At 44.4% G+C, this 26,785-nt stretch overlaps 1 protein-coding gene across 6 annotated transcripts in view; it reads right to left on the bottom strand.

Moving 5' to 3' along the window:
- LOC118360314 (calmodulin-binding transcription activator 1-like) overlaps positions 1-26,785 on the bottom strand; it is a 579,426-nt gene that overhangs the window by 489,306 nt on the left and 63,335 nt on the right. The window lies entirely within an intron of this gene.

The raw sequence follows: 26,785 nt of genomic DNA, 5'->3' as shown, positions 1-26,785 counted from the left end.
TGATCTGCACTGTCTCTCCTGCTAAAGGCAAAGAGGATACTGTTTGTTTCTACAGAGTAGTTCTTTGACCTCAGCCAATTAACAGTAAAGAAGAGGAGTAGAGGAGGAAGGGACTATATGAGACCCAGGGTACCACTGAGTTCCAGGAAGAGTCTTTGCTGACCGACTGTCTCAATCTCTCCTCCCTCCTCAGAACTGCCGTCTTAAATCGCTCTGTCTTTTTTCCTTTAGTTCCCCTTATTACACAAGGCCTTGGTTGTTCGAAATGGCTTCTGTCTTGTCACTTCCATTTGATTTCTGTTGTCCCTTAGCATCAGATGGAGTCTTTTTACAGGACGTAAAACCATTAGCAAATTAAATGCGCATTCTGTAATTCTAGGAATAATATATGTAATATATAATATATAATAACAGTTTATAAAAGGCAAATACCAGCCTTCTAAATGTAATTTATTCAATATTAGAGAACTTAGATTGTGCATTTGCTTGTACAGAGATTTCCTGAAATTCTATTACCTCAAACATGGATGGATTAGGTATGCAAAAGAGACTCCCATATCTAGAGATATAGAGACACTGTATTTTTGTATTTCTTCTGTTTGTTCAGATTGACAGTGTTTTAACCAATCAGGACCTTAAATTGAACTGTTTTTCCATTCATTCTACTCCTCAAACAAGTACTTCAGGAGGTTGCGGTAGGAGAAAAGTTTGTACAAAGGAGTATGGGCATCAATGAAATAGTGTTGGATTGAGAAAACAAAGTGTTTGTTTCCTATTTGAAGACAAAAGCATGGCAGCACAAGGCATTTTAAGAGATAAAAAGGGCAGTTCCCTGGGATGGGCAATTGGTACAACAAAATGTCCAATGGTTTACTTTGTCTTTCATAAACTAAGCTAGCCTGTTTAACTGTTTGTAATTTGGTCAAATTATTTGTGAGACTCATCGACTCTTACTTCATACGGTTAGCTTAGCTTAGAATGTGCTATCCAGTAGTAAATGTCTTGGGAGGGCTGTGCCATCCTCCCACTAATAAGAGAAACACACTAGAGTGGGTTCACAGGACTCAGACAACTGGGACATAGACTGTGCGACAGAGCAGTTACAGCTCTTCTACTCTCCCCTCCTCTCCTCCCCCCCTCGTTCCAAGTTTCCAGTTCTATTAGTGGTATGTGCAGGATACACATGGTACACACTGTCCAACTAAACGCTGACTTGCAGGTTCCTTCTGGACAATGCAACAACAATAAGAAATAATCTAATCTAATAATACAAAAATAAATTGCTCAGTAGAATAAAACAATAATACAGGGAATCCTCCTCTCCTCTCCTCTCCTCTCCTCTCCTCTCCTCTCCTCTCCTCTCCTTTACTCTCCTCTCCTGTCCCGTGAGGACTGAAACTGTTAACACAGCAATGGCTCCAGCTCTGCTGAGTGGCACTACAGAGAGGGTGGGGGGATTCACCTCTCTCTACCCTCCGATTTCCCTCATCTGGCAAAAAAGCTTTCTCTTGTCTCTTGGTCCTTTAGTGTAACGTACATCAGGATCTTAGGAATTCAATTACTGATCCTCTTTAGCCCTGCCCTAATCCCCCAATTCCATCCATGTGCTGTGTGCCAGCAGCATATACCTCACACCCACACTTCTTCTGACAACCAGCCTCACACCCACACCTCTCCTGATAACCAGCCTCACACCGCACGTCTCCTGACAACTAGCCTCACACCGCACCTCCCCTGACAACCAGCCTCACATCTACACTTCTCCTGACAACTAGTCTCACACCGCACCTCTCCTGACAACTAGCCTCACACCGCACCTCTCCTGACAACCAGCCTCACATCTACACTTCTCCTGACAACTAGTCTCACACCACACCTCTCCTGACAACTAGCCTCACACTGCACCTCTCCTGACAATCAGCCTCACATCTACACTTCTACTGACAACTAGTCTCACACCACACCTCTCCTGACAACTAGCCTCACACTACACCTCTCCTGACAACTAGTCTCACACCGCACCTCTCCTGACAACTAGTCTCATACCGCACCTCTCCTGACAACTAGCCTCACACTGCACCTCTCCTGACAACCAGCCTCACACCAACACCTCTCCTGATAACTAGCCTCACACCGCACCTCTCCTGATAACCAGCCTCACACCGCACCTCCCCTGACAACCAGCCTCACACCCACGTCTCTCCTGACAACTAGCCTCACACCGCACCTCTCCTGACAACTAGCCTCACACTGCACCTCTCCTGACAACTAGCCTCACACCCGCAACACCCCGGAAAACCAGCTTCACACCGCACCTCTCCTGACAACCAACCTCACACCCACACCTCCCTGACAACCAGGTAGTAGCATATGGATCTAGTGTCTATGCAGGCCACCAGGCCACTTCAACCACATGGCCTACACATAAGGGGATACACATAGTTGCCTCAGCAGTCCAATGGGATCTACTGTTCTCTGATTGGCACATTGTCTCATGATATTCCACTGAGATACTGTATCTAGAGTTACAAGGAGCTTTACATCTCACCATGACGACATGCTCGTTTCCTTTCCTCTATTTGCACCTGGGTGGTTAATTATAAAAGTTGGCAGGGGGGCGTTTATACCAGCGCACCAGGAAGTTGTGTTGTTTTCACCGTGATGTGTGTCAGAGAGACGGATGGGAGTGTCCATGGGCAGAGACAGTGTCCATGGGTAGTCACCAACCTTTGACAAACATGAGGTTGTGTGTAATTAACAAGAGTTTACTCTCCTGTCCTCTCCCTCTATCCTGTCCGTCAATCTACCAGGCTCCCAAATTCTGACGGACCTGTCAGGAATTGCGCTGTGGCCCCTGATGCTATTAACTCCAGTCAACAGAGTGATGATATGCACTCACTGCCTGCCTGTCTTCTGATAGGTCAGGATCTGTCCCCCCCACCTGCCTCTCCTCCCTCAGTTCATTTATTTGGGAGATAAGCAGGTGGACTAGGGGAGAAGAGGACCTGGGAGTGAGCTTTACTGTCACACCTGCCTGGCACACTGAATGACAATGCTAATAGCCAGTCTCATTAACCTCTCCACACGCCAAGCCTTTATCTGCACCAGAAAAGACTGCTTGTTTGCTTGTTAGATGATAATATTTACCCCTGGCTTCACCGCCCCACCCAGACATGACAAATATATTTGTGCATTTTGAAAAGGCTTTGGATGGCTCTGTGATTCAAGCAAAGTCAAGGGAAGAGACTGACTATAGGGGAGGCAGCGTCTTTTGTCTCTGCGGCGTCAACCTGCGAAATAAAGGACCTCGGGGTTCTGGTTTCTAACAATGCAACTTCCTATAGACCTTTACAAAAGCTTTGTGAAACATACAGTATGTCTTGAATCATAGTGCATTGAATTTCTTGAATATTCTCACTGTTTATTTATCATTCATATTTGCCTTAAATTCTCTATTGAAAATAACTCCACTGTAGTGTTAATAGAGGTGTCCTGTGGTGAGTTGTGCTCAGTACTGGGGTGTCAGGCGCTAGACTGAGAGATATCACTTTAATTGGAGAGGTACTGATCCTGCCAGACGTTTTGGTGCCAGAATTTAGCATCAATGTTTCTCCGTTTTCTGCTGCGCAATCACAAAATGATATTAGGGGACAGCAGGTGATCCATAAAATCAGCGTTTTCAAGCCTTGCAAATGATTCCTTTAGAAGTCAAATGAACAATGGGGATAAAAGCCTGTACTGTGCAGGGTGTGAGAGACTTTGCCCCACAGTAATCTACATTAGAGACTTTGCCCCACAGTAATCTACATTAGAGACTTTGCCCCACAGTAATCTACATTAGAGACTTTGCACCACAGTGGTCTACATTAGAGAATTTGCCCCACAGTGGTCTACATTAGAGACTTTGCCCCACAGTAATCTACATTAGAGAATTTGCCCCACAGTGGTCTACATTAGAGACTTTGCCCCACAGTAATCTACATTAGAGAATTTGCCCCACAGTGGTCTACATTAGAGACTTTGCCCCACAGTGATCTACATTAGAGACTTTGCCCCACAGTAGTCTACATTAGAGACTTTGCCCCACAGTGGTCTACATTAGAGACTTTGCCCCACAGTGATCTACATTAGAGACTTTGCCCCACAGTGATGTACATTAGAGACTTTGCCCCACAGTGATGTACATTAGAGACTTTGCCCCACAGTGGTCTACATTAGAGACTTTGCCCCACAGTAATCTACATTAGAGACTTTGCCCCACAGTGGTCTACATTAGAGACTTTGCCCCACAGTGGTCTACATTAGAGACTTTGCCCCACAGTGATGTACATTAGAGACTTTGCCCCACAGTGATGTACATTAGAGACTTTGCCCCACAGTGATCTACATTAGAGACTTTGCTCCACAGTGATGTACATTAGAGACTTTGCCCCACAGTGATCTACATTAGAGACTTTGCCCCACAGTGATGTACATTAGAGACTTTGCCCCACAGTGATCTACATTAGAGACTTTGCCCCACAGTGATCTACATTAGAGACTTTGCCCCACAGTGATCTACATTAGAGACTTTGCCCCACAGTGATCTACATTAGAGACTTTGCCCCACAGTGGTCTACATTAGAGACTTTGCCCCACAGTGATCTACATTAGAGACTTTGCCCCACAGTGATCTACATTAGAGACTTGGCTCCACAGTAATCTACATTAGAGACTTTGCCCCACAGTGATCTACATTAGAGACTTGGCTCCACAGTAATCTACATTAGAGACTTTGCCCCACAGTGATGTACATTAGAGACTTTGCCCCACAGTGATCTACATTAGAGACTTTGCCCCACAGTGATCTACATTAGAGACTTTGCCCCACAGTGATCTACATTAGAGACTTTGCCCCACAGTGATCTACATTAGAGACTTGGCTCCACAGTAATCTGTCCATATGTGTCCCTCCTTTATCACAGCTTCATCACACCTTTTATGGTTTGATGTAGGGTGTTCTGGACCTGTTAGTTGTTAAGCACCCCTAGTGGCAGTTTAAGTTCAGCAGTCTAGAGTTTACCTGTTTTTTGTCATGTGACAGGAAGCAGTTTCAGATGTGAAGCAATGTGTAAGATGTGCAAGTGTGACAGAGTAGTTACAATCCGTCAACATCCTTCTTTATAAGCATTTTATGACACAATGTCTGTAAGTACATTTCTTAATTAACACAAGATAAATGTTTATCACATATCATTTTCATGTTTCTGTAAAATGTGAATAATTGAGTTAGCTGTTAGCTACTTTGCATTAGGTTCGATGCTATTTCTCCCTAGGGATATCTAGTTGAGTAATATTAAGCACACAGTTGCATTCTAGTAACTTTATTTTAAATTTGACTCTAGATTGAGTACTCTTATTCCTTATTTCATACATTTAGTGCAGTTATTGTGGAAGACATTCTGTGCTCTATACTACGTAACTGAAAACCTGTACTTTTGTGTTTGTTACAGTTTCACACTGTGATTCAAGTAAACTTCCAAAACGGCACCCTGCTTCCCACAGAGTTATTTGAATGAGTGTTTAGCTAACTGGATAGCTGGATAAGGGCTACTGAACATTTTGCGAGTCCAGTATATAGGGAATGAATGCAGCATCCAGCATAATTTAGCGATGTTATTTACATCTGACATCATTAGAATTGTATCATTTGAAAACTACCAGTATTTGATCATTGTTTCTTCCATTTAAAACATGAGGCAGATGGGCAAAAACCTTTATGTTACGACATTTCAAACATGGTCAGAATATATTGTTTTGTATCAGTGGCCATTATGTATTACTGGGCATAACGTGACAAAGGGCTACATCCCAGCCAGCTAGTTATAATAATTGTCACATTTAAAAATAAATACTCCCGACTCTGAAAAGATGCGGTTACTGGGTTTAAAGTGTATGCCCATATTTTGCCTGTATTTTCCAGAGAACAGACATCATACTGTATTTTGTCTATGGCTGGAGAGGGCTTAATGCGTGGCAAGCCTGCCAGCTCCTCCCCACGTAAGAGACATGAGAAGAAGGGAGATTAGCTCAGCTACCCATCCATGACCTTGATATTACGATGAAGAAGATGGATAAGAGCTTTCCTTTCCTCTCCACCTGCCTAAAGCCTGCAAGCCTGTTTGAGTAGCCACACAGCAGCAATTCTAAACAGATTCTTATTTTTCTCAGCTTTCCTGAGCCTTTCCCGAAATCAATTAATGGTGCCACATTCCTAGCAATATGAAACTAATGTTGGCTATATTCTAGTTTCTATAGAGGGAGATCCTGCTCATGTAATTGAGAAGAGCCTGCGTTAGACTGTGGCTGTAGCGTTAGACTGTGGCTGTAGCGTTAGACTGTGGCTGTAGCGTTAGACTGTGGCTGTAGCGTTAGACTGTGGCTGTAGCGTTAGACTGTGGCGGTAGCGTTAGACTGTGGCTGTAGCGTTAGACTGTGGCTGTAGCGTTAGACTGTGGCTGTAGCGTTAGACTGTGGCTGTAGCGTTAGACTGTGGCTGTAGCGTTAGACTGTGGCTGTAGCGTTAGACTGTGGCTGTAGCGTTAGACTGTGGCTGTAGCGTTAGACTGTGGCTGTAGCGTTAGACTGTGGCTGTAGCGTTAGACTGTGGCTGTAGCGTTAGACTGTGGCTGTATTAATGTACGACACATACCGCAGAATACTTTTCATTTGTCTGGGGGGGTCAAACAAGCCTGTGATAGTATAAGGGGATCAACAACAGAGCACAGACACACTATGACCGCCATTTGTGTATACTAAAATTCACCTTAATGGCTTTCACTGTGGTTTTGTGGCTATGTGGCTTTGCACAGGAGCAGAAAGTAAAATATGCTCCAATCAAATTCACTCTCACTCAAAGTAATAGAAGTAATGAGAAGTAATGAGTGAGGGAGAGGAGAGGTGTCTTCCCGAGTCACCAGTTACCAGACACGGATTAAATATGCAACACAGAGCTCAGGAATCCAGCAACCGCTAAACTCAAATCAGATGGTTTATTTATGGTTAACTTGTGGTTGGTGAAAGTTCCTTTTTACACCACATCCCAAACTGGTTGTTGTGTAAATTGCCAACAACACCACTACTGCCATGGCTTTTTTCCATTACGATGTCTTTATTTAGGTCAGGGAACAGCAAGAGGGAAGAGCCTCCTGGATATCAGCAGTGTTGCTATTACAGGAAGAGAAGCTCTACTTTAACTCTTATTATCCTCTCTTGCTCTTTTCATGTTCTCTCCAAGAACTGTTCAGAGCTAAAACTGTCATGTTCTGTCCTGTGCTGAACTTCTGTATAGTGTGAATGATCTGCTATGCTTTGCAGAGAGGTGGGACAAAAGAGGAGCAGAACTAACCAATCAACACACAAAATATGTGATTTTAGTCCCTCCCCTTGGCCTCTGGTTGGCCTTGTATACAGTTGACAGATGAATAATGGATGGTTGTAAAATAGTCCAGGTATGTGCTTGCATCACTGTGGCGATTCCCTGTCATTTCAGCTCTGGTTGGCTATTCCTCCCAGATTAAAAGAGCGGCAGGTGAACTAGCGGTTAAGAGCATTGGTCCAGTAACTGAAAGGTTGCTGATATGAATCCGCAAGCTGACTAGGTGAAAAATCTGTCGACATGCCCTTGAGCAAGGCACTTAACACTAATTGCTCCTGTAAGATGCTTTGGAGAAGAGTGTTTGCTAAATGACTAAAATGTAAATTGCATGAGTACTGCCCTCCTCTCATTACTGAATCTCACTAAAAGCACTAAGAGTAGAACACTGTACCATGATGACATGAGTGGCTGAGGAGAAATGCTGAGGATAAATGCTGAGGAGAAATGCTGAGGAGAAATGCTGAGGTGAAATGCTGAGAAGGCACACATTCCTTTACTGGAATACACTTGTGTTTTTTTTAAAGATTACATTAGAGTCTAATGAGTTCCAAAAAAATCTATTATAGTATGGCTGTTATGGAGCTGGTAGTGGATGGATGATGTGGTAGTGGGTGGATGATGTGGTTGTGAGTGGATGAGGATGATGTGGTTGTGGGTGGATGATGTGGTAGTGGGTGGATGATGTGGTTGTGGGTGGATGAACTTGAAATATTTCCTGTATAGTAAGTATGTAGTTCTACTCCAGTGTACTGTATAGTTCTCCCGCATAGCACAGTAACTACTCTAGTGTACTGTAAGGTTATTGCAGGGACATACTGATTAGGCACCTCTCTGTTCCATGTCGATTTCAGGGTTCTGAATCAAAACTAAACTGAAAAACAGGCATTTCAGAGACAGATATTTTTCACACATAACTATGCGAAGTAGCATGTTTTTGGGGGAGGCTGTGCTGACTCTGTCCCCTAGGAGACCCTGTGTTATAAGCCCCTGGATTTGGCTAATAAAGCTCAAAATGCCCTTTTGACCAAAAAATGAACTGATCTCATTTCCAGAGAAAGAAAGAGGATTCATATGCAGACATAAATACACTCGGGGATAAAAAAAAAAGAAAGAAAAAAGGACATGTGGGAAGAAAGAGAGAGAAAAAAATGGAGCGAAAGGAAAGGGAGAGGTAGTGTAGAAGGAGAAATGGGGAGGGCAGTGTAGATGGTAGAAGAGAGGTGGTGATGGAGGTTGTTGTGTGCCAAAGTTAGTCACTTATCCGTGCAGAAACAGTTGTTTTTGATCACAGCAAATCTCGGGCTTAGAGCATAAAGACATTAATCGGGGTGAATGCCATAAACAAAAATGAATCTGGGTGAGTGCCATAAACAAAAATGAATCTGGGTGAGTGCCATAAACAAAAATGAATCTGGGTGAGTGCCATGAACAAAAATGAATCTGGGTGAGTGCCATGCAGGGTGTTTCAACTTCCTGTGTGTTGCCACTACATTGACTGGAACAGGAACAGGAAACAGGGTGGAGGCAGACATATGGATGGTGGTTAGGGAAGACTTGTTAACACAACTCTACCAAACCATTACAGAGAGAGAAGAGACAGCAGACCGGACTATATGTGGGGGGAAATATCAGACAGTAAAATATGATACAGCTAAAATATTCCCAGCCAAGCAAGATGTTAAGTGCCAAATTGGATCAATATCTCCTGATAACTCTGTTATGTACAGTGCAGCACTTAATGTACTGTAAATGGTACTGTAAGTATTCACTTATACATAATGAAATGCAACACAGAGAGAGAGAGAGAGGGGGGGCAGAGGGAGGAGGTGAGGAGAGTGAGTGAGTGAGTGAGTGAGTGAGTGAGTGAGTGAGTGAGTGAGTGAGTGAGTGCAGCTGTTCAAGATATCTTTAGGAAGTCAGGAGAACTTGATCATCTGGCAGCCATCACCTTTCTTTCTAACTATTAAACACATGTAATTAATTAAAGCTATTTTGAAAACAGACAATTACAAAAACAATATGTTGAGTATGAGCTTCTGTCATTGTTTAGATTTGAATACCATGATTTGTAATGACAAAAATACACTTATTTTCCAGCCTAACTTTCACAGTGGGAACCATGAAAAAGTTAAGGGTAATGAATTAGCTTAATGATTTCACAGCAATATTGCTCTGAGACAGTCAAAGCTGGAGGAAATGACTGTTCCCAAATGAGCGGCCGAATATTATCTAAAGAAAAGAGTGCTGCCGGCACTTATACTAACACCATCAGCATCCCGTCCTCTGCTGTTCCTCATTATTCAGTGAAGTGCCCGCCTGGCCTGTTCTGTTTGGGATGGGTATCACTGTCTGTCTGGCCTCTCCCTGCACCCTCTCCTGTGACTGCTGTCTGGAGCCTGAGAGACTCACATGCTAGGCTAACAAGCACACAGCCCAGTGGGGAAGCTAACGCTCGCCACCTCCCCCCTCTCTCTCTCTCTAACCATCCAGAGGATCATGGAGCGTGTAGGAGAAGATACATTGTATCGGAGGGTTCAGTTGGGTGGGCTCTATACAAGAATAGAAAGGGTTGAAGCAAGAGTGAAGGAAACTCAACACATGCACCCACACCCCACAAGGGGGTTAAGGCGAGGAGGGCACAGGAGTCATCCCAGCGGTATAGTTTAGTATAGAAGCTGATTAATGCACAGCTCTAACCTTGACGAGCCCCATTCCATCCTCTGTCAACGAGCACGTCTTTGCCTCAGTGCAACGACGCAGAATGTAAAAAGGTATCTTGCTCGCTTGAACGAGATCTATTGACATGAGGGTTAGAGATAAAGGTGGAGGGAGGCAGGCATAAAAAGCTGCCACATCACTTGACATAACTCCCATGGCAGTGTGGTGACTGCTGTGACTTTGGCTTTTGTCCCCTCATTTGAATGCATTAGTAAACCTCCTAAATACAAAAACGCACCTCGATAAATAAGCCCTCTGTGTTTCAGGCCGTGCCAACGAGCTCTGATCTGGGCCTTTTAGCCCACTCTGTGTGATTAACAGACTCGAGCAACGCTTTGGCTGGAATAAATTAGAAAGTCCACAGGATATCTGAGCCAGAGGGGTGGGTGGGGACGCGAGGCGCGCTGGGGGGGGTACACTGCTGATACGTCTCTGTGTTGGGAATCTCTAAAGGCCCCAGTAATTCCATTTCTAAAAGTTTCCTTTTTTATGCTAAAACAAAGGAAATTAGATAAAGCATAACGAACCTTAGAAATGAAATGTAGCTGTCACAAAGAAGCCGAACGCAAAGTCCCTAAATGTAAATAAATATATTAGTAGAAAAACACCATTCACATTCAGACACAATACAACAAAGCGAGCGCCGTTACGCAAACACAAAGCATTGTCTCCCTGATGTTTCTGGTTCTCTGTTTGTTTCCTCCTGTTCATTAACTTCTTTAGGCCTCGTGATGAAAGCTAAGTGGGGCTGAGCACCAGCAATCACACCTGGGGATTATAAACTCTACCTCTTTGACCACTTGGGAAACCAGTCGCTCAGTCACTCATGACCGCGGCTGACCAGGGGTGCAGGGTTGAAATGGAGCTGAAGTAAGCAGAATGAGTTCTGTCATAATAAGGAGACCAATCACATATAAAGTGGTGATGACATCAGGGAATACCGGCCTTTACCTCCAATAAAACAGTAATCGCTGTTTCTATGGACATGAAATATGATACTATAGTAAGGTATAGTATAGTACAGTACAGTATAGTGCATAGTAATAGTAGGTCACACTTTATTTGGATAGTCCGGATAGTCACACTATCAACAAAATATCTGTTGATAAGCAACTGCTTGCTGAGGTTACGGTTAAGGTTAGGTTTAGAATAAGGGCAAGGATAAGGGTTTCATTTAGGATAAGGGTTAAGGTAAGGGTTAAGTTTAAGATTAGGATAAGGGTTAAGGTAAGGGTTAAGTTTAGGATTAGGATAAGGGTTAAGGTAAGGGTTAAGTTTAGGATTAGGATAAGGGTTATGGTAAGGGTTAAATTTAGGATTAGGATAAGGTAAGGGTTAAATTGAGGATTAGGACAAGGGTTAAGGTAAGGGTAAAGTTTAGGATTAGGATAAGGGTTAAGGTGAGTGATATGGCTAGAGTTAGTAGGGTTAGTAGACAGTACAACTAACTACTGATAGTATGTAGATAGTATGTAGAGCATCTACAGATGGACTATCCAAATAAAGTGTTACCATAGTATACTGCAGCACAGCACCGTATAATAGTTACAGCAGTACAATAGTGTATAATGCAGGAAGGTGGCGTGTAAAGTCCTGTAGTGTGATGCTGGAATACAATAGTGTACAGTACAGAGAGACAGTATAATGCAGTGTGTAGTGTGATGCAGTCATAGTTTAAATAGATAATAGACTGTCTGTAATTAATCTGCGCTGTGTGCGGTTTTCCTCGAAAGATTCCTGCAGTTATGACTATTTCATAAGGGGCTTCATGTATAATGGAGGCAAGCGGGAGGGGAAGAATGTAAATGAAAGCGAGTCAAGCTTGTTAGAAGGCCAGTTTGACTGTTTACATGCCCAGCTTGTCCCAGGTAGATCCTAGTTAACTATTCATGGAGGAACGTTCTCTTTTTTTGGACCAGCATAGGGCACAAAATGCATCTAGAGCCATTAGGTAGGTACGCATGCAGCCTGCCCACTCACTCAAACCCCTTTTAGGGCGTCTGCTTGTCCTCTCGTCCTCCTTCTCTTCCTACAGAGGACCTCCAGGTCAAGGTCCCTCCTGCATTCTGCCATTGTCTCGGAACACTGAGCATTCAGGCCAAAACTCTCCACCAGTATCCGAGCACTACTACAAGTGCCCCAACAACCAGGTGTTTCAAAGAAGAACGGGATATTTAAGCGAGACCTATTCAGTTGAATTAAGAGCAGAATTGAACAGAAACCGTTTTACAACCTCTACCTCGAAGCATATAGTCTATGGGTTTAACTGTGCTCTGACAAATCAATGTATCATTTAAAGAGGCTTTAACTGCTATCATAATACAATGGCTATTGGCTATAGAGGCCTGTGTACACCACAGTGTTCTGTATAAGTAGCCAGCCAGGTAGCCATCAGGGAGCTGGGTCGTGTCTGTGTGCTCAGCAGAGTACATCACACCAGGACAGAGAGGAACATGGATGGAGGAATGAGAGGAGGAGGATAGCACATAGGCTGTGATGAGTGAGGGGAGGGGGTCGTGTGTGTGTGTGTCGTGGCGGGGGGGGGGGGTCGTAGGGCTCCACAGTCGACGAGGTTAATGACTTCTGGGAGAGAAGAGGCCACTGTGTGTCTGTCTGTCTGAAGGAGCAGGGTCTGGGTAGAGATCTCCTCTCACTGTGTCCGATGGATAATGGGCATAAATACAGGAATAAAATGTAACATGCATATTAAACCACAAGGCCTGGCCTCAGCTCGGCAAATACAGTGTGCATTAAAGAATGCAGGAATGTGCAGAGAAAAGAAAAGCGATGGAGGGAGGAGGCCATAAAGAGAGGAGAGAGGAAAGCCCAGGCTGCTTACCAGCCCTCCCACCCCCAGCTGAGAGATAAAGATGACTGATTCCCTCTCCACTTCCAGCCCAATTCTTTTAGTGCCGAGAGGAGGGAAGAGTGGGAGTTAAGAAGCAGGAGAGAGAATTCAGCATGAAGCTACTCTCTCTCTGTCCCCACTAAGTTCATCTCAGTTGAATTCAGGCATATATAGAGCTTTTTTTCATTGTGACTCGTGGCAGACAAACATCACAACACAGTCCCAAGGCTGGCGGCTGACGTGTTCAGCAGTGTTCCACATGGAACACAGTGGAATGTTCAAACGCTGAATAATTAGCATGATAATCATCTTCTCTTTCACGAGGGGGTCTCAAAATGCACACCTGACATCTGGTACTCATGGCTCCTCTCACGATCTACATAATTACATTTCTACCACATTTCCATGCATATGTTATGTTTCAAAAAAAGGTTTGAATGTTGCATTTCCTGGTGGAGTGACGCCTTGTTTACCCTTTTGCCCTATAGGTGTACATATGGGGCTGGTGGGGCTTCCTAAGCTGTCTGTGTGTGGGACCATGTGATTTATTATAAGCAGGACTTTGTGGAGAGAGAGAGCTACAGTAGAAGAGCTAATGATGCACAATGTTTCTCTGGGAGGTACCACAGTTAAAGCGCAGCCGGCAAATCAATGATTGGCTTGTCAACACAATGCACAGTAACCCCTTTTTGTTTTTCTATTACTTTGGCATTTAATTTGAGTTAACAAGTTTGTAATGGTGAGAAGTGATTAGGGTGGTGGAGTTGGCAGGCAGATACAAGAAAGAGAGGCTGATTTAGCCTTATATGTGAAGACCCCCCTCTCTGAGACCCACTCAAAATGTTCACAGCTCTGTGAAGCGTCCTGGCCTGTGTGTGAGGGTACCGACGCCAACCACAGTGCCCACCCCTCCCAATCACACTCTGCTAGGGCACAAGTCCATCCATCCACTCCAGCCACAGTCCAGCCACAGCTTTACTGGCAGTCAGATTCAACTCTGTAGCGTTAATATTTCTATCACCTAGGGAAACAGGCCTTTAACTGTGATGGGATGGCCACTCATACCTCTGCATGACAGCGTAATGCAGCCTTTATGACAGGCCACCTCAAGGTAAATGTTATCCGTAAGAGTATCATCGGATTTGGCGTTCCATTGGGGTGACCCGTTATTAATGTGTCACAATACAGGACAATGTTAGCTACAGGCCCGCCCCCAAAGAGATCCTATTAAATTAGTATTCTAATTTCAAATTCTATGCCCTCACCAGTCACCACAGCACACTGCTGCGAGCCCCTCCCCTCTCTCATTATCGGGCTAAATGGAATTAAGAGCTTTTCTATTGGGATTTTGCATGGTGAGGAGTTGCCCTTTTAAAAAACCTAAGGGAGATTTTAACATGCCATTACCCTTTGACAACAGGCTGGTATTAGAGGTAGAAGTGTTCTGGGGGATTTAGTCCTGATTCCAGACTGTGAGAGGAGAGGAAAGCCAAGCTCCTCTCCCCGGGTCTCTGGGAGGAGAGATGGAAAGCTGGAGAGGGGGCACTCTGCTCAGCTACGCTCAGGGCAGCAGGGGTGGGAGGCCCCAGCCTGGGCCCTGTCGACCGCGGTCTGCCAGAGACAGCAGGAAACCCATTTATTCCCGGTGACCTTAAATAAAACGACGGCTACCCCTGTGGGCCCCACCTGAAGCCAGAATCAAATGGCTGTACTCTGTGCTCCCTCTATCCCACTGCTAGGAGAAATGAGCTTTATCTGTGGGGAAACTGCGGGCCATGTGAATAATGCCCCTGCTTCCCTGCCTGCATAACCCCGCTAACTCTGTAGGAGAGTTAATTGGCAAAGCTGTCGCTTTTTAATTGCTGCCATTTGGAATGGAAGGAAGGTGCCCCAACAAATGTTGAGACACTTGGGATAACTTTGGGAAGTTTCCAGTGATGCACATCACTATACAACACTTTGAGATTAGAGACAATGGAACACACATACACACACACACTCACACGTTCCCCAAGGTGACATGAGCTTTTCGACAAAGATGTTAGATAATTACTGCAACCGAGACGATATTACTACCAAATTATGCACTCCCATTTTATTAAGTTGGGAAAGTGGAGTGCTAAGTGATGACAAGCCAGAGCGGTGAGTATATGTGGCATTAATCCCACAGTGTGTCTGGCAGGACTCTCATTCCAAGACTCAACAGAGGGCTTACCGGATGCGTTACGTGACGTTAAACCATGTAACAAAAGCTTAGATATTTGAATTGAATTGGGAGTTTGTTTAGCTTGCATGACAAGCATCAGTACCGTTTCACTGAGATTTCCACTCCTTCGCCTCCTTGAGCTCTCCGGATCATTTAAAAACCCCGACAGACAAACACTTGGCACGAACGTTATTGTTCTATCAAGGAATCTCTTTGTCTTGTGGCACCAGAGAAAGCAGGGCTACTGGTGTTCAGTGTTAGACTGCCCACTACATGTCTGAGCCGAGCCATGAATCGGTAAGCCTAATTAAAGCAGAGTTAATCACAAATAGCTGGATATGGGGCCACAATTGAGGCATATGTTAAGAATGAATGAGTAATTAGGCCTAGCTGGCGAGCAGTGGGCGAGACAAGTCCCAGTCTGCTTGAGGAGTCTCGGCACGTTACTAATATATGAAAAGGTATAAACAAACAGCAATCTGGTTGTTTAGCTTCTCCAACCCACTTACAAGGATCCAATTATGGCAGATCCCTGGAGCCGACCGTACAATCAGCCAGGACTGAGTCGGCGTTATGAATAACTGTGAAGGCCACACTCAATGGCTGATCCACCCAGGCAGGCAGTCGGCAGCATTGGGTTGCCCTACCGAGGGGGCAGTTATGTGCATCAGTGAGCTCCGAAGTTCCAACATCCAACCCCAGGGCAGATAGAGAGCAGCAAAACAGAACAGAATACAGCCCAGCCTTTGACATTGCATTCGGAGCTGTGCCTGCATTGTGCTCTATACAAGCTAATTCACTGGATGGCTTGGCTTTATGGTCTCTCCCCTCATAGGGTGCGGGATAACACACCATTAGCACTGTGGTTGCCTTGAACAATGCTTACGGCAATGATCTGTTCAGTGTACACCTGCTCCTCTATCGCTCTCTATGTGTTTTATGGAGGAAGGCAGATTCAATAGCACAACCCAACAATAAACTCAGCTCCTGGGAAACTAAAACGCAGTCAAAGCTGCAATGTTCTACTGACAGATAATATTCTTCTAAAGGGGGCCATCTTTGTGTACTGTCTCTGCCCGGTTTCTTTCTGGTTTTAAGAGGCACAGAGATTTGAAGACGGACCCATCTGTAAACACTTTGTATACAGTAAGCATAGCAGGCGATATGTGGAGATTCAGAACACGGCTATTTTTTCCACGTGTTATTTCAGGACTACCATGATCCATACATCCTGAGGGAGTTTGTTGTTTTCTGCCTTTTCAGCTGGAATGAGAGCAAGCTTGAGAAGGGTGGGGTGGTGGGTGGGGATGGATGAAGGGTGGGTGTAGTGGGTGGATGAGGGGTGCGGTGTAGGGGATAAGGGGTGGGTGTAGGGGATGAGAGGTGGGTGTAGGGGATGGATGAGGGGTGGGGTGTAGGGGATAAGGGGTGAGTGTAGGGGATGAGGGGTGGGTGTAGTGGATGGATGAGGGGTGGGTGGGTGGGGTATAGGGTTGGATGAGGGGTGTAGGGGATAAGGGGTGGGTATAGGGGATGGATGAGGGGAGGGGTCTAGGGGATGAGGGGACGGATGAGGGGTGTGTGGGTGGGGTATAGGGTTGGATGAGGGGAGGGATGTAGGGGATGAGGGGTGGGTATAGGGGATGGATGAGGGGTGGGTATAGGGGATGGATGTGGGGATGGGTGTAGGGGATGGATGAGGGGAGGGGTGTAGGGGATGGATGAGGGGAGGGGTGTAGGGGATAAGGGGTGAGTGTAGTGGTGCTTTTATTTCCATTCATCATTCAATGCCGGAGGTTGTGTACAGTTAGAGGTTGTATACAGTTAGAGGTTGTGTACAGTTAGAGGTTGTGTACAGTTAGAGGTTGTGTACAGTTAAAGGTTGTTTACAGTTAGAGGTTGTGTACAGTTAAAGGTTGTTTACAGTTAGAGGTTGTGTACAGTTAAAGGTTGTTTACAGTTAGAGGTTGTGTACAGTTAAAGGTTGTATACAGTTAGAGGTTGTGTACAGTTAGAGGTTGTGTACAGTTAAAGGTTGTTTACAGTTAGAGGTTGTGTGCAGTTAAAGGTTGTTTACAGTTAGAGGTTGTGTACAGTTAAAGGTTGTTTACAGTTAGAGGTTGTGTACAGTTAAAGGTTGTTTACAGTTAGAGGTTGTGTACAGTTAGAAGTTGTGTACAGTTAGAGGTTGTATACAGTTAGAGGTTGTGTACAGTTAGAGGTTGTGTACAGTTAGAGGTTATGTACAGTTAGAGGTTGTATACAGTTAGAGGTTGTGTACAGTTAGAGGTTGTGTACAGTTAGAGGTTGTATACAGTTAAAGGTTGTGTACAGTTAGACGTTGTATACAGTTAGAGGTTATGTACAGTTAGAGGTTGTGTACAGTTAGAGGTTGTGTACAGTTAGAGGTTGTGTACAGTTAGAAGTTGTATACATTTAGAGGTTGTGTACAGTTAGAGGTTGTGTACAGTTAGAGGTTGTATACAGTTAGAGGTTGTGTACAGTTAGAGGTTGTGTACAGTTAGCAGTTAAATACAGTTAGAGGTTGTGTACAGTTAGAGGTTGTGTACAGTTAGAAGTTGTGTACAGTTAGAGGTCGTGTACAGTTAGAGGTTAAATACAGTTAGAGGTTGTATACAGTTAAAGGTTGTGTACAGTTAGAAATTGTGTACAGTTCAAGGTTGTGTACAGTTAGAGGTTGTATACAGTTAGAGGTTGTATACAGTTAGAGGTTGTGTACAGTTAGAGGTTAAATACAGTTAGAGGTTGTATACAGTTAGAGGTTGTATACAGTTAGAGGTTGTGTACAGTTAGAGGTTAAATACAGTTAGAGGTTGTATACAGTTAGAGGTTGTATACAGTTAGAGGTTGTGTACAGTTAAAGGTTGTGTACAGTTAGAAATTGTGTACAGTTAAAGGTTGTATACAGTTAAGAGGGTGTATACAGTTAGAGGTTGTATACAGTCAGAGGTTGCGTACAGTTACAGATTGTGTACAGTTAAAGGTTGTGTACAGTTAGAAATTGTGTACAGTTCAAGGTTGTGTACAGTTAGAGGTTGTATACAGTTAAAGGTTGTATACAGTTAGAGGTTGTGTACAGTTAGAGGTTGTATACAGTTAGAGGTTGTGTACAGTTAGAGGTTGTGTACAGTTAAAGGTTGTGTACAGTTAGAAATTGTGTACAGTTCAAGGTTGTGTACAGTTAGAGGTTGTATACAGTTAGAGGTTGTATACAGTTAGAGGTTGTGTACAGTTAGAGGTTGTGTACAGTTAGAGGTTGTGTACAGTTAGAGGTTAAATACAGTTAGAGGTTGTATACAGTTAGAGGTTGTGTACAGTTAAAGGTTGTGTACAGTTAAAGGTTGTGTACAGTTAAAGGTTGTATACAGTTAAGAGGGTGTATACAGTTAGAGGTTGTATACAGTTAGAGGTTGTATACAGTTAGAGGTTGTATACAGTTAGAGGTTGTATACAGTTAGAGGTTGTGTACAGTTAGAGGTTGTGTACAGTTAGAGGTTGTGTACAGTTAGAGGTTGTGTACAGTTAGAGGTTGTGTACAGTTAGAGGTTGTGTACAGTTAGAGGTTGTATACAGTTAGAGGTTGTGTACAGTTAGAAGTTGTGTACAGTTAGAGTTTGTGTACAGTTAAAGGTTGTGTACAGTTAGACGTTGAATACAGTTAAAGGTTGTGTACAGTTAGAGGTTGTGTACAGTTAGAGGTTGTGTACAGTTAGAAGTTGTGTACAGTTAGAGGTTGTGTACAGTTAGAGGTTGTGTACAGTTAGCGGTTGTTAGAGGTTGTGTACAGTTAGAGGTTGTGTACAGTTAGAGGTTGTGTACAGTTAGAGGTTGTGTACAGTTAGAGGTTGTATACAGTTAGAGGTTGTGTACAGTTAGAGGTTGTATACAGTTAAAGGTTGTGTACAGTTAGAGGTTGTATACAGTTAGAGGTTGTGTACAGTTAGAGGTTGTGTACAGTTAGAGGTTGTGTACAGTTAGAGGTTGTGTACAGTTAGAGGTTGTGTACAGTTAGAGGTTGTGTACAGTTAGAGGTTGTGTACAGTTAGAGGTTGTATACAGTTAGAGGTTGTATACAGTTAGAGGTTGTATACAGTTAGAGGTTGTGTACAGTTAGAGGTTGTATACAGTTAGAGGGGATTGTAAACACTTAGAGGTGCCTGGCTGTCAGTTAGTGAACCCAGAGGACACAGTTAGACACACACACACACACACACACACACACACACACACACACAGACACACACACAGTTACACACACACACACACACACACACACACACACACACACACACACACACACACACACACACACACACACACACACACACACACACACACACACACACACACACACACACACACACACACACACACACACACACACACACACACACACAGTTACACACACACACACACACACACACACACACACACACACACACACACACACACACACACACACACACACACAGTTACACACACACACACACACACACACACACACACACACACACACACACACACACACACACACACACACACACACACACACACACACACACACACACACACACACACACACACACACACACACACACACACACACACACACACACACACACACACACACACACACACACACACACACACACACACACACACACACACACACACACACACACACACACACACCACACACACACACACACAACACACACCACACACACACACACACACACACACACACACACACACACCACACACACACACACACACACACACACACACACACACACACACACACACACACACACACACACACACACACACACACACACACACACACACACACACACACACACACACACACACCATTCCTTCTCAGCAACAGACCAATCAATCCAACATCAGACTTTTCCACTTTATATTCAAGGTTAGGAGAGAATTGCTACAGTAAAACAACAGTCTCATTGGCAAAACAGCGACACAACACTGACATCATTCATTCAACAGACAAAAGGAATCCCACACTGCTAAACGAATCCCGAACTGACATTATTTGTGATGACAATGCTTCATTCATGTTATACTATTCATACTGATGGCATCTTATGACCAGTCTTTATTCCTTCCTGTTACTCTCTCCTCTCGAAGATGTGTGTAGATGACTCAGCACCTGTCCAGCCTTAACAAGACAGACACCTACAGACTCATTACTAGAGGTGAACAGCATGATCCAGCCGATCTGTCAGCTGGCCTCCTTCTCCTCCTCCTCACACACAACCTGCCTTCCTCCCTGTACGAGAGACACCATCCTCAGGACACACTGCAGGGGGCTAACAGCAGGAACCAGTTTTAACTGGCTCCAACCTGCTTACCTCCAGCCTGCCTCTCCTCTTCTCCTCTCAGACACATGTACTGTACACACCACCAGGACTCCCGTCCCTATCTCTTACCCTGCTAGTGGAGGTATTCCCCCCCCCACCCCCACCCCCTGCCAGGGGAGCCCTCTCCTCCCACTCCAACTCTAATTAGGGGCGAGCTGATTGGCGATGCCCCTTGCTCCAGCAGGAAGTGACTCAACCTTCAGCCGTGCCAACTTCTCAGCCCTCGCTACAATATGGATCTTCCACCTCCAGGCCTGGCACTCTTTCTGAGCTACACCATGGCAGAGTCAAGGGTAAGGGGTGGGCTGGGGGACATGTGTATGTGTGTGATGCACTGTAATAACACACAGCACAAAGCACCTTTCACACACATGCTCTCCCATGATCCTCCTATAGTTAATATGCAGATCAGTGGTAGATCTGCTGGGACAGAGGGAGGAAATGTGTCTGTGGTTTAATTAGACGCAGCTCTAGGAAATATTCAGTCAGTAATTATGGTCAGGATATTACTGACCTTTCCTGTTTTCTGCATGTTTAGCTTTTATCCAGTCATGTATTATTCAGGGTCTTTGTTGTGTAGGCTACATTGTGCTGTGCTCAGCCACTGTCCCTCTCACCACTCACCATCGCATATATAACACCTTTATTTTGCAGGATGGCCAAATGCCCTGGTCTATTCTCTATTATTTCCCTTCGATTTTTCCCCTTCTGAAATTACAAAGTTCGGCTATGAAATGGTGGGGCCAAGCCTCACACAGCCAGGCAGAGCAGCTCGTCCAGAAGGCAGCCATCCATATTTATAAGCATGTCATTCTGTTTGCTCTCATAAGATTCAATTTTGCACAGAGGAAGAAAAAACAAACAATCTAACAATCTATGTGAATAACCTGCCAATGTCTCCCCCCAACCCCCGTCCACCACCAGACTGAATATTGAAGTCAGGAAAAAAAACATGATTAAATTATTATTTCATGGTATGAGGGATATGGAGGGGGGTAATAAAAAGAGTAAAATGTACAGTCAGGAGGGGTGAGAAGGAGGATGAGGCAAAGCTGTGTGTCTGAATATGACATGCAGAGGGTCTCTCACAGCAGCATACTAACTAGGTTATTAAAGGATTAATTACCGGGTTAACAGTGGGTGTCAAAGCAGGGCCTGTCTGTGTGTTTAAAACCCCAAAACCATCGCCTCACACTAACTCTACCTTTCAACACACACATCTAAAAATTGGCCTGCACACACAGGAGCAGAGACACTCACTGACGGTTGAAATCTGGCTATACAAGAGAAGAGCCAGACTAGTTCTCATTCTCTGTGCATATTAAAGCCGGGCTAAGCTGTGCCATTCTGCAAAAATAGGATCATGGGCCACACAACTAGGCATACACACAAATCACACACGCTACAACTACACACAATGGCAGGAGCATGCTCTGAATGTCTACTACACACACACACACACACACACACACACACACACACACACACACACACACACACACACACACACACACACACACACACACACACACACACACACACACACACACACACACACACACACACACACACACACACACACATAGTATAAGAGCAGAGGCGGCGCTGAAGGGATTTGAGCTGCCAGGGCCCCTGTGGGGGAAGCTATGGCTTCCTGTTTGCAAGCCTTTCTTTAGTGAAAATGCTTAATACGGGCCAAATGAGAGCAGTGCTTATCCAGCAAAATTGCTGCTGGATGGAGTAGAAAGTGCACAAATTTTCTATGACACCCCAGTAATGAGGTTTTATATTGACCCAGCGACTTGTGAGTGGAATGGGCCGCTGCTCCTCTCCTCTGCCCCCTTAGCTGCTCCAGCCGCTCATCCCTCTCTCCTTTCCCTCCATTTATTCTGGGTCCTTTCAGTCAAGCACTATCTGGTGGAGCGTCCTGGCCGGCCGGCCTCAGCCATGCAGGTAGCAGAGCACAACTATTCATAAAGCTCCATTATATTGTTGGTTTGAATAAAGGGCTTAGCGACAGACAGGCTTAGGAGAATAACAACTGTGGTTGCTGCCAATATACTGTGTGCAAAGCAAAGGTATATTTGTAGATATGTGACTTTCTATAAGACATTTTTAGGTTATTTGAAAGACTGAGTGACATATCGTTAAGATCAGTTATTTACAGTAAAGTATTACAGCTGCAGTTACAAACCAGTCATACGTCTGGCTAGAGAATAGAATGCTAAAATCTAAGCAATAGTTCTGATAAAAGGCTTTAACAGTCATTTCCTATTACGCCAGACATGTATTGCTTGTGTGTAGTAGGTATTCACACATTAAAGTGCTTTCAGCTTGATTTAAACAAGACAATATGAACCCAACAGAGGAGTACTATTATTGTTGGCTTTTATACCCAACTATACAAACACAGGTGGGAACGTGCTGTGCTGTGAATGCTTTGATAACAGTGCATGTTTCCTCTTTGATCAGATTATCACTGAAGAGATCTCTCTCCCAGAATGCTAAGTGCCTGAGGCTGTGGGCCGTGAGGCTCCGTGAGGCTCCGTGAGGCTCCGTGAGGCTCCGTGAGGCTCCGTGAGGCTCCGTGAGGCTCCGTGAGGCTCCGTGAGGCATAGCTCAATATCCCTGAGCTGCCAGTCTTAAAGGTCAGCCCTCTCTGGGTGGATGTGTGTGTGTGTGGGGGGGGGGGGCAGGAGGAGAGGAGTTCGGGGGATAGCTAGGCACTGATCTCACTGTGATCTTTGAACAGTTATTGCATTCATAGGTTTGGTGTTCTGTCAAGCACCTAAGAACCCCAAAGTCCTCCCCTCTCTGAACACTGACATTCAGACCGGAAAAAAACAGGACTCTGACCCATCCATCATGGATTCATGAGATGTGTCCCTTCCTGGATTTCTGGACCCTGACACAGATATATAGTGCTGGACGCTGCCTGCTGGAGCTGGGCCTGTCATGTTAGCCAAGGCTCTCTCTCCTCTCTCTTCTCCTCTGCTCTGCCACCCAGGCTGGGTTGGGTTCTCTCATTAGCAATATTTCTGTATGTCCGTCAGGGTAGCATGCACCAAGCTATTTTAAGTAAATGCATCAACCACCAGTAAGATTTTGCAAAGACTGCAGTCTTCTGATAAATTAAACATGTATGCTTGGATGGGAATCATTTCTGTACTACACCAATGGTAATTATCTTAAAGGGCTACACATATCATTTCTAGAGAGGGACATTATTTACCGTAATTACCCTTCTGAACATTTTAACAAGTAAAGTGAGGGGTTTGTCATTCTTATTATGCTCTAAAAATACATTTAGCCTTTATCTATCTACACATTTCTCACATTTTATCCAAGATGCCAAGAATCAGTCACTGCTTTCAGGCAAACACAACATAAGCCTCAAAGGTTGCCCACAACACATTAAGGCAGTTTCTTTTTGACAGACATCAGACTTTGACCTTTAAATGATTCTTGTTATCAGATAAACCAAACAGGAAAATCAATGGGATGCAGAGGGAGAGCAGAGATTAACGCGCACCAAATTGATCATTCCATTTAATTTTCCTATTGATCTGAGATGCTCCCGGCAACACATCTGACCTCATCACCTTCTCCCTGTTTGTTACACAATACCATGTCTTTCTAATGAGGAAATAATAAAGATGAAGATTCTCCCATTCACATGTACAGCATAAATTGTGGCATTTTGAACAGGTCTCTCTTGTAAAACATATATTTAATCTCATTGAGAATAACATGTATAAATAAATGTTAAACAGAACAAGTAAGTGACCATTACGACACAGTGGTTCACAGAGCTCATGATGTCTTACTAGTACCATCAATGAGAGGAAATTAAAGAAACATTTCCCCTTTCAGACAAGCTTATTGGTCCATCGCACAATAAAAAACAAATACATTAATCATCTGAACAACATTGATGGATCATTAATGACTTTCCTTACTGTTGTCACACATTGTTGAATCCATTCACGGATAATCAGAGGAAGTTAATAAAGACAAAACTTTATTAGACAGATGTTTCCGTTACGTACACTGCCGTATCTGGACGAGCAGGAAGTTGACTTTTGAGTCTCTTTGATAAAATACAATATTTCCGTTAGGAAAATGCAGCAAACATTAAAAGGAATACCTGTCAAGCCATAATCTTCTCCTGTTTCTATGGCCACAGGTTGGGATAGTTCAAGCTGCAAATGCCAAAGCCTCTACAGTGAACCATGATAACAAAGATGGCAAAGATAGTAAATGAAAAATGGCACTTCTCTTTTACAAGCAGATACATCAGTGTTTATTAAATCAATGGCAGAGAGAGGAATCTGAAGGTAAAATAATGAACCACTTATAAATGATCTCTGCTTCACTGGGCCTTACCTGATCGGGAGCTGCTAGGGGACCACCAATGCAAGGTGTATTAGGAGAGGTCTATTAATCCTCGCCTCTCATAGCTGACTATAAAACGGGAGAGTCCTCTGTGACTTGCTAGGCACATCCTTTATAATTTTCCTATGAAAAAAAAAAGAAGTCAAGCCACACGGCTCTCATTGATTGGGTGTGAATGTTTCTGTTTCCCTTTACTGTATCTCCCAGTGCAGCCTGAGCTTTCCCTGCTGGTGCTGTGGAAGCACCTCACACACACACACACACACACACACACACACACACACACACACACACACACACACACACACACACACAGCCACACACACACAGCATCCATGGCAACTGGGGAGCTATGGCTAGGCCGCTCTGCTCTGTTCTCTCAACAGCAATGTGCTTTTAATTGAGTGACATCTAATCAGGCAGTGAAATACAGCGGTGGAGTTAACAAAACAGGTCAACGAGGGACAGGCAGCGCCAGCTGCACCAAACGCCATTATAGGACAGCTAGGCAGCGCTTCAGTCAAGATACCGAGTTGGCGAATCAGTCTGGTGGTTTAATGAACCAAAATCACGGGGTCGGAGGGATTTCTCAGTGCGATCCTTGGGTGAATGTGTGATTGGATAGGAGGGGAGCTTCAGAAGAGACTACACAAGCTTTGGGAGGAGGAGCGCCTTTGATGTGTTCAGATTACAGAGGCTGAGGGTCTCACCTGCTCCATCTTAACACATATTAAACAGGCTCTTTGCAAAGGAGGAATTTTTCATCGTCACAGAACATAGTGGGGCCGGGTTTAGGTTTTAAGCTGTGTCTATCTGCTATTTTCTCACTCTGTCAGATCGTGCTTGCGAAACATGTTTTCTATTTTTTATCAAATGTCAAATCTATGGACTGGGGGAAACCATCAAGTTTCCAAACATAAATCACAGTGTACAGGCAGGACTGTGATTGTAGAGGTAGAGACATACATAGATAAAGAGGTGACGGCAGACGTAAGACTGTACAATCTCCATCATGTTCTTGCTTGGGATCATTTGAATTCATGGTCTTTCTGGGTATGCTAACCACAATCCCCTCACTCTCTCTTTGCTCCACCTGATATGGCAAAAACTGTTCACATCGTTCTTCTTCACTCCCGTCATGTCGCTCTCTCTCTCTCTTCACTCACCAAACACATTCAGGGAATGTATGTGTTCCCTCTGCGTGTGAGAAACCACGGGCTCAACCTTTTTGCAGACAGTGTCATTCAGCACAGCTGAAATAAATGAGATTTTAAATGCCGCTCCTTACGCTCGGCAGCTTGACATGCAGATCCAACTGATTGGATCTCATAGAGGACATTTTTTATACACCCCCCCCTCAAGTCACACGTAATTGCCAATGAACTTTTGGACCTTCGTCCAGCAGAGCAGGATGAGACTCTCTGACGAGTGTGGTTACTCTTAAGGCCTCAAACCAGAGGGGTGTTGCCCCGGGAACAGCAGCCTACTGTGCTAGCTTCCTGCTTCGGGGGAGAAGAAAATAAACGGGTTCCTTGATAAGCTCACTGTAGCAAATGTCTCTTTGAAAACCGCTGTATAAAAAAAAACTGAAGAGAAGAGAGATTTAGCTGTGTTTGTACTTGTTGTAATGTATGCAAGATGCCGAGTGGGCTGGGCTCTAATCGGAAGCACCTCACAGCATGTGAATGTTACAGTCTGCAGCTCTGTGTACTGTAGGTACCATAGGCTCATACTATAATGGCCTCATTTCCTTATTGGTGGGGGAGACTGTGGTGCTATCTGTTCGTTATTGC

The sequence above is a fragment of the Oncorhynchus keta genome, chromosome 27 (assembly GCF_023373465.1).
Source record: "Oncorhynchus keta strain PuntledgeMale-10-30-2019 chromosome 27, Oket_V2, whole genome shotgun sequence".
NCBI lineage: Eukaryota > Metazoa > Chordata > Actinopteri > Salmoniformes > Salmonidae > Oncorhynchus > Oncorhynchus keta.
This window is presented reverse-complemented; position numbering and strand designations above follow the sequence as displayed.